The following is a 9,811-nucleotide window of genomic DNA, read 5'->3' as shown; positions in this document are numbered from 1 at the left end:
TCCCTTTAAGAAACTGTATTTCCTATTGATTTGTGAGTCCTTTCAGACTGATCTGTGATTCCTTTCAGATTCCCAGCCCCTCCTGGCTGAGGCATATCAGTCCAGGAAGCCAGGGCCTTTGATTCACAAATTCTGGTCAAAAGCACCCCTTTGAATTCTAATAGGAGATCCAGGCTTGTCCCAGCCCCCACCAGATCTGAGCCAACTTGGGCTCTCCTAGCCCCCACTGGTTCTGATCTGCCCCCATTCTGATGATCTGCTCGGGTTTCCCAACCCCCACCAAGACAAGCAACATAATGAGCTTCCATCAACTAAGTTCTTTGCTGATGGACCTCAATGGCTTACTCAGCTACCAGGACTTTCTGCCCACTGAGAACTGTATTCTCAGAGCAAAACTCCATTTTCCATAGATCTGCCTGCTGGAATAATGTTCTTTTCCAGTGCCATCCTCTCTTTATCCTCATCTAATTCCCTAACCAGATTTTATATTTCCAATCCCCATAATAAACCTCTTTTTATCAATTTAGCTTTTCAGGTCTGTAAATTCCTTTACGGAGAACCTCTGTGCTGCCAGAAGGAAGTCCCCAAAATTCCCTACCCTTGTGCTGAATCTCAAGGGGTTGCAGGGAAGCTAAACCTCTCCATTTGGTTCCCTGAACCCCAAACCTGCCACTAGACCTTATCATTTAACTCCCTGACCACCAGAAACCCTAAATTTTGCTTCCCTAAATCTAAACCTCATTATTATCACTAATTATACTCATTCCTATATGTATAGCTTTATAATTTATAAAATGCTTTTACTTCCACTAAATTATTTGATATTGGCTCCAAGTTTAAGATGCAACCTGATTTAAAGGACTCAGAGAGTCAGGAAACCTGGATTTGAGACCAATATTTCTGAAGATGTGTGTTGATGGGCAAATCGGTTCAAGTCCCAAAGCCTCAGTATCCTCATCTATAAAATGGGATTAATAATATTTGCAATCTACTTCATTGGGGTGTTGTAAGGGAGTGTTTTTGCAATTTATTATTGTTGCAATAGTTTTGTGAAGTAGACAAGATAGATTACTAATTTTTTTGAGACCCATGTGATGAAGCAATTTGCCCATTTAAATTGTCTGAGTGAGACTAGGGATTCAAGTGTCTTGATCTTTAGACTATGGAATATTTTACAAATTTTGCATGTCATCCTTGTTCAGAGTCCATGATAATCTTCTTTGTATCATTCCAGTTTTAGTATATGTGCTGAATAGGTGAGATTCTTTACTTCAATTACTGCCTGGCTATAATCCCTGAATTGGTGCAGCCTGTCAAATTGAGACTTGTTGAAGAACTTAGCTTAAAAAGTCCAAGGTCTCCTATTGCATCCAGGGCCAGCCATCTCCAGGCCTCCTGAGCTATATCTGTCTATTGAACCCAGATGGCTCTGGATGGGAAAGTGAAGTTGGTGGCCTTGTACAGCCCTTCCTCACTTAAATACAACTCAGTCACATGTGATAGGATCATCTGCTGATGTCATGGTTCTGTTAGAGAACAAAGGACAAACAATAATCTTTGACTAGGGAGACAACTCTAGCATAGACCCACTATCCTCCCTTTCCTCTTTTCCATAGTCAATTTATTCACAAAGATAAATAAATAATCTGCCTGGTTCTTTGATTTCAAATCCAATGTATAAGGTAGTTTAGCTGCCTTTAAGAGGATCCCATTAACAAAATTTCAAATTACACAAAACTTAGGGGAATGATCCTTGTACATATAATTCAATGGTTTAAAAGAGTATTTCATTGAATGTGGGAACTTTGTAATTACTTCACCTTTTATTATTATTATTTATGAATTTCCGCAACCAAACATACACACAGAGAGGAAAGAAGGATGGAGAGAGAAGGAAAGAAGGAGGAAAAAAGGAGGGAGGAAAGAGAGAAGAAGGGAAAGAGAAAGAATACTTAACCTTTTTGCAATGAGCTCTTCTGCTTTTGGAATCATTAATTCCTCTTCTTTAGATGGGTTTTTGAATAAATTATCCTAATAACTCCATTCCATCCATCAAAATTCAAAAAACATGAAGTTAAATAGCTACTGTGTGGAGAACACTGTGCTAGATGCTTGAGAAGAAAAAAACTTTACATAGAATGGAGTTTTGTTCTCACAAAGGCCTGGAAGACTGGTCTGCAGTGAATATTCAATAAAGATGAGACAAATGTTGAATGTGCTGTCTTTAAGAATACCTGTATTTTAAAGCTGGCCCTGAAGTCTGGAGGACCTGAGTTCAATGCGACCTCAGACACTTAATAAATCTTAGCTGTGTGACCCTGGGCAAGTCACTTACCCCAATTGCCTCAGCAAAAAAAAAAAAAAAAAAAAAAAAAAAAAAAAAAAAAAAAAAAGAATACCTGTATTTGATCTATTTGCTATAACAAGACCATTTTTCTCTTCTCTTCTTGTACACCAAGGCAGAGGAAAAATGGACTCATTTTTATGTCATGGGCTTGTCCTAGACAAGGGAGATCAGGTTTTTCTTGGTCTTTTTGGACATAACTGTATGTTAGTTCCAGGTGAATAGTTTTAGACAGTAGTTTTCCATAGTATGAAAACTAGAAACAGCTATTTCAGTGACCATGTTACCCCTGGCCCTTACCAAACAGCTTCCAAATGAGTCATGTTCTATCCCTCTAAAAATATGGTGGGAATTGAGAGCCAGAAGGGTAATGGAGCCTGGATGGGCTTTAAGCAAAAGTTATCCAAGGGTGTAGAGACTTCTATTTCAGGAAAACAGATCTAAATTTAAATAGATTAAAATGCTGCCATAGTTATAAAGGACTTTAAAGACGAATTCATACTGCTCTGTTACTCCTATCTCCTTTTTCACATGAGGAAAAAAGGCTCTAAAAGGCCACCAGGGCAGGTTTAGGATGGAATGAAGGACAAGTTTTCCAACAAGAAAAGCTATAAAAAATAGACTGAGCTGTCTCTGTAAGTAGTGAGTATTGAGTCTTCATTGCAAAATCTTCAGGACAAAGCTAGATAAACACCAATTAGGGCCACTTATTCCTTTATTACTAGATGACTAACTCAAACTCTCTAATTCTAAAATTCTCTAATTCCATAATCCTCTGGACAGAAGTTGGCCACTTTTAAGTCTTTTTTTTTTTTTAACAGAATAAACTCAAATTTATCAATTTTTAGCAGACTTTCCCTGAGCTTCTGCCTTTGGACCTGAATGACCAGGATGATCTCTCATGTTACATCCATAGGCCTTAAATGTGAAGATATGTTAAGAAAACCTTCCATAAGAGATATTATTGCCCCCCCGCCCATGACCCTATTTGATTCAGTAGCTCATTACATCCAGTTGGTTTCTTTAGTGTTTCAAGTTCAATTAGGTACCTTCATAATACCATTTGCCTACTCCCTGACAATCTGTCAATAAATTTTTATTAAGTTTCTACAGCACATTTACAGGCACTGTGCTAAGCTTAAAACAACTCAACAATAAGGACCAGCAGTCTGGGGAAGCATAGGAAGCTGTTCCCATAGTTCCTTGTTTTATTTGCTTATCATGGCAGTTGGTCATTTGTTGGTGTGGGTGATGGCTCATTATTCTACTCATTCTGTCTTCACTGTTCACTTAGCTGCTGTCCTCGGAAGCAGTCTCTGCACATGCATCCTAAATTCAGAGAGATCTTCCTCTTCACACTGGTATGTATTGGGGAATTTAGCACAAGCTTTTTGTAAGCATTTCAATATTGTGACACCAAGGTCCTCTGATTTCAAAGCACATAACCAGATAGAAATCTGTTCCACGAAGACCGCTTAGTAATTTCCTCTATTGCTTTTGGAACTGCTGAAATGGTTTTGAGCTGTTTTATCCAGGATTAGAAGGTATCTTATCAGTTGAATATTAGATATATTGCACCTCTTTGTATTTTGACATCTCTCTGGAAAAGAATTGTAATTTGTCACTTTGTTGTCATTATTTAGTTATTTTTCAGTCATATTAGACTCTTCATAATCCCATTTTTGGTTTTCTTGGCAGATACTGGAATGGTTTTCTATTACTTTCTTCAGCTCATTTTACAAATGAGGAAACCAAGGATAATGGAGTTAAGTGACTTGCCTAGGATCAGATAGCTAGTAAGTACCTGAGACAGATTTAAACTCAGGAAGTTGAGTCTTCCTGACTTCAGGCCCAAACCCTATCCACTGTTCCACCTAGCTAGCCCATAACCTGCTCCAGTGGAATCCATGCTCAGGTTTGTATCCAATTTGACTTCTGTCTCCATATAACAATGCTTTCTCATGTGTGGATTGTACAACTTTAGCCTTTTCAGGAAAATCTGAAGTTTTTATTTATGTCTTTTTTTTTTTTTTTTTAGTGACTAGTATCCAGGTTTTGATACCGACTTTTATGTCCCTTAGGATGTGAAAATGTGCTACAGATGATGTAGCCTCTGACTTCCTCTTTGTAACATTTAATAAGTACTTCAGTTTTTCAGTAGTTTTGCTTTGTTTTTCTTTTGGTCATGTCTGATTATCCATGACCCTGATTGAGGTTTTCTTGGCAAAGATCCCGGAATAATTTGCCATTTTCTTCTTCAGATCAACTTATAGATGAGAAAACCAAGGAAAACAGCATTAAATGACTTGCCTAGGATCAAATAGGTAGTAAGTGCCTAAGGACAGATTTAAACTCAGGGAGATGAGTCTTCCTGGCTTTAGGCCCAAATCCTAACCACTGTTCAACCTAGCTACCCCATAAACTACTCCAGTGGAATCTATGCTCAGGCTTGTATCCAACTTGACTTCTGTCTCCAGATAACAATGCTTTCTCATATGTGGATTGTGCAACATCTTAGGCAGTCCTTGTCTTTTCAGAAGATCCTGGAGGTTTTTATTTATATCTTTTCTTGGGGGAGATTTTTAGTGACTAGTATCCAGGTTTTGACACCAATTTTTATGTCCCTTAAGATGTGAAAATGTGCTACAGATGCATGTAGCAGAGGCCACAGGGCATAGCCTCTGACTTACTCTCTGTAACATTCAATAAATACTTCAGCCTTTCAGTAGCTTTGTTTTGTTTTTCTTTTGGTCATGTCTGATTATCCATGACCCTGTCTGAGATTTTCTTGGCAAAGATCCAGGAATAGTTTGCCATTTCCTTTTCCAGATCATTTACTGATGAAGAAAATGAGGCACACAAAAATGACTTAGATGACTTGCCAAGGGTGAGTGTCTGGTATGTCTGAGGCCAAATTTGAATTTAGAAAGATGAGTCTTTCTGAATCCAGACCCATTTACTGACCCATTCTAGGTCTTCTTTAATAGCTCCAACCTTAGTTTCATTGGGTACCCCCTGTATCAGAAGTTCTCGGCACAACTCCAATTCCAATGCTTCACAATAATTTTCTAAAGTTGCAGCATCTATATGGTTCATTTTAAGCCAGATCATACTCACAATGTATATAGCATTGCAACAAATATCCATACTGGAGAATACAATGAGGAAACTCTGCAGCTGTAGCATAAAGCCAGAGCATTAAATCTTACTCGTTAGCATAAATTCAGAGTACCATACAACAATGAAAACTAATAGGCCAATTGTACAGCTGTGGCATAAAATTAGTTCATTTGCATAAAGTCAAGGGATAATGAAAACCAGAAATTCAGTTCAAAAGGGGAGTCCCATAGGAAAACAAAAGAAAAGAAAAAAAATTTGTCAAAAATTGCAAAATGTTCTTCGGACATGAACATTCCAGAGAAATCCATAGAATTCCAAGACAATCTTTGGATTTCTTTTAAGCAAGCTTCAGAAAATCCACAATAAGAAAAAATGCATGCCAATTAAAGTCAATTAAATTAAGAGGTAGAAATGAGGGGGCAGAATCCCAAACATGAGGAATAGCCAATATAATTGCTGAGAGATAGGAGATGAGTTGTACTGTGTGAAGACCTGCAATTGGGTAAATATTGCTGGATTATATAATTTGTAGAAGAAATGAAATAGAAATATAAGAAGGGATCAGGTTGCAAAGAGCTTTAAATGGCAAAAAGAGAAGTTTTATTTGACACTAGAGGCAATAAGAAGTCAGTAGAACCCAATGAACAGAGATTGATCTGGTCTAGATTTTAGAAAAATCCCCTTGAAGAGAAATGAATAATGAATTAGACTAACGGTCTGAGGAATAGAGACTAGGTAGAAGGCTTTAGAAATAATTCAAGTGATAGTTAATGAGGATCTGAAAAAAAGGATAAAGGATGATAAGAAGTATGTTATTTTTATATCATCCACGAACACTGTTGGTGACTTAATTGGGGATTTTCCAGAACTGAGGAGGGATACTGCCTTTTCTTTTGCAGTGGTTTCCTGATAGACTAGAAAAACAGGAACTAAGGCATCATGTAATATGACTGCCCCAACTTTCTCTGGGACAGACCTGTTATATTTTTACTTCCTCTCAGGGTTGAAAAGATTGAGAAGTCTCTCTTTAGCGCTGTTGACTTGACTCTCCCATTCATTGTTTCCTCCCATTTCTGGAGACTCAGTGACTAACACCTCTATTTATCTAAATAGCAGCTTAACTTTTACAAGACATATAAAAAACAAATCAGCATTTTCCCCAATATCTCAGGGACATACAATCCTTTACAACACTTTGGTCTGGGGATGTGGGTGGAATTAGCTTCACAGTTTCATTCAGTTCCTACATAGTGTTAGTCTCAACAAATGCAAATCCAAAGTTCAGCTATACTGGCATTCTCAGTTCCCAGGTTTAGTCAGAGATTCCACTCCGGATACTTAGAATGGAAAAGGGTAAAGTTTTGAAAAGGCCAAAGCCCCAGGTCTTGTTCTTGGGGTCAAAGGGGAAGGGAGAAGGAGGAGGCAATCAGATTAGATTAGTTCCCCCCTTACTGTATGAAGTCCTTTTCTGTCAATAAAGGATTTCACCTTGAGATGTCAATGCAGGAAAAGCCACCTAAGTTGCTGAGTAATGGCTGTTTTAAAGATGATGACCTTTCCAACTACATAGCCAATGGGAAAAGCTATTTCTAACCACATGTTAGACCAATTTAGAATGTCAATGAATGCTGCAGTCCTCCATTCATCTAGAAGCAGATCTCTTCATCTTGTATGTGGGTATCACCATTGTGGTTAGATTGACAAATCCTCTTACAATTATGTAGAATCATATGTAGGGCCTTCTCAATGGGAGATGTGACCTATAAATCTTGGCTAGAAAAAACAAGAAGGGACGTTAAATATCAAGCCAAATCATCTTATTTTAAAGGGAAATAAACTTAGGTCTAGATTGGAAGAACAATTTACTCAAGGTCCTAGAGCAAGTCTATGCCCCATTTAGGACTAATAGCCAGATTTCCTGACTTTTAGGCCAATGCTCCCTGATCCTTTTCATCTTCATTCAAAATCAAATGTCTAAATATAAGTACATTGAAAAAAAATGGGTGTCCGAAAGCAGGAGTTTAAATTTTCATCTTTTTTTTTCCCTAAGAATCAGTTCTTTTATTTGCACAGTGAAGGTACTTCTATTACCTATTTCCTACTATTAACTGTCTACTTCTAGAACCATAACTAGGAATTTTGGGAGAAAATTCAGTTTAGGAGGAGGAGTTCATCCAGGGTGCACATGGCATTGACATCCTATTTTGACTGACATACACTAATATCATTATTGCCCTAGGAGAAAGGGATTGTTCAAGCCTGGGAATAGTGCAACATGATCCTAATTTATTGCATCTATGTTAGGAGTGTTCCTTTCTTAAGGAACTAGAGTCTGTGACCCCATGGTATGGGCAATGATCTCAGCTTCCGAGAACACAAATGATGTAGTCTGTAGGAGTGTGTGTGTGTGTGTGTGTGTGAGAGAGAGAGAGAGAGAGACAGAGAGACAGAGACAGAGAGAGAGAGACACACACACACACAGAGAGACAGAGAGAAAGAAAGAGAGAGACAGAGAAAGAGAGAGAGAAACAGAGAGAGAGAGACATAGAGAGAGAGAGAAAGAGAGAGAGAGAGAGCGAGAGAGAGAGAGAGAGAGAGAGAGAGAGAAAGGGGGAGAGACAGAGAGAAAGAGACAGAGACACATACACAGAGAGACAGAGAGAGAGAGAGAGACAGAGACAGAGAGACAGAGACAGAGACAGACAGAAAGAGAGAGACAGAGAGACAGAGACACACACACACAGAGCAGACACACACACACACACACACTCACACACACACACAGAGAGAGAGAGAGAGAGAGAGATCTCTTGATTTATGTTTGTCATTGGACCCCGAGAGTTCCTAAAGAGAGTGAGGCCATTGACTTTGCACAACCCTCCCTCACTTAAATACAATCCACATGCAAGTAATGGAATTACCCTCCAGATGCCATGGCTCTTTTTGAGAATGAAGAACACACAACCACAACGTGTGTATGAGCTAGATTTATAAGTGAGATGTGTATGAGTACATATTTATGTATGTGTGTGAGGGTATGTGTATATCCATGGGTATGTGTGTGTGAGAGAGAGAGAAAAAGAGGAAGAGAGAAAGATTATGTGTCTGTGTATATGTTTGTATATGTATGGATGTGTGTGGATGTATGAAAGTGTGTGTGAGTATATATATATATGAGGGTGTGTGTATATGTAACTGGGTATATATATGGGTATATATATGTGTATATGTGGCATATATACATATATATTTCTATATCTATACTTATCTATCCATCTGTTATGTAAGTATGTATGGAACTGTGCATGTGGTATATATATATACACACATATATATATATGTATATATGTAAGAGAGAAAGAAAAGAGAGATTATGACTTTTCCTGGCTTCATCGGGGTTCATTAGGTATTCTCTCTATCTATACATATATGCATTGATGTTTGTATGGGTATATGAATGTGTGTGTGTTGTGTGATTTTAGGGAAAAGTTCGGATTTGCTTTTATTAATGACACTCTCAGATTCAGTCAAAGTGAAAGTAAAATTTAATTACGCAGTGCACGGAGTAGAGTGCTTACAATATCAATTACACAATACACGGATTAGAATGCCTACAATAACAACTAATATAGCAAATAATACATAAAAGACAAAGAATAATGAGAATTATGATTAGGATAGCAGATAGAGAGAATACTTCACCGATCGGGGGAGCTCCGATTCTAATTGACTCATATTGGCTTGGGAAACCCCGGTAGTTCAGCCTTTGAGTCCCAAATGGGAAAATCCTAGGCAGATCGTCATTTCCATAGGTGAGGTTTCAAATAGAGAATGTTTTACCTGCCTTTTATAGGAATCAGGACAAAGAAGGCTTTGAGCCAAGTAAAGACATCATATAAGACGGGAAGTACCAACAAGGACTCCAGGTGGTTGTGATCAAGTGTTGCATCGACAAGGAGGCCCGTCCTTATCGACAGCAACTGTTCCAAGGAGTGGCGAGTTCCCAGAAGGTAGTTGGAGCTAAAACACATGTGGTACGTTCCCAGCTTATAGGTTAAAAATGGCAAGTTTTCATGGGAAAAGGAGCTAAAACACCTGTTCTTATGGGTTAGGGAATGGTCAAGTTCTCACAGGAGAAGGAGCTAAAACATATGCTCTTATGGGTGAAAGAACGGTCAGGTTCTCACAGAAGTCACATCATACCTTGATTAGGTTCACATGGTTCAGATGGAGATTAGGTTCACATGGGGGAAAGTCATTCACATGGAGATTGGGTTCACATGGTTTGGATGGAGATTAGGTTCACATGGGGAAAGTCACATTCTTACAATGATTTGAAATGAACTT

The 9,811-nt window shown here is 38.3% G+C and overlaps 1 pseudogene; it reads right to left on the bottom strand.

Moving 5' to 3' along the window:
• Nucleotides 1-1,156: 1,156 nt before the first annotated feature.
• Nucleotides 1,157-1,256, bottom strand: LOC111721050 (annotated as a pseudogene).
• Between the last annotated feature and the right edge of the window lie 8,555 nt (nt 1,257-9,811).

Source organism: Sarcophilus harrisii, chromosome 2 (assembly GCF_902635505.1).
Source record: "Sarcophilus harrisii chromosome 2, mSarHar1.11, whole genome shotgun sequence".
Classification (NCBI taxonomy): domain Eukaryota; kingdom Metazoa; phylum Chordata; class Mammalia; order Dasyuromorphia; family Dasyuridae; genus Sarcophilus; species Sarcophilus harrisii.
Note: the sequence above shows the minus strand (reverse complement) of the source record. Positions and strands in the feature narration are given on the sequence as shown.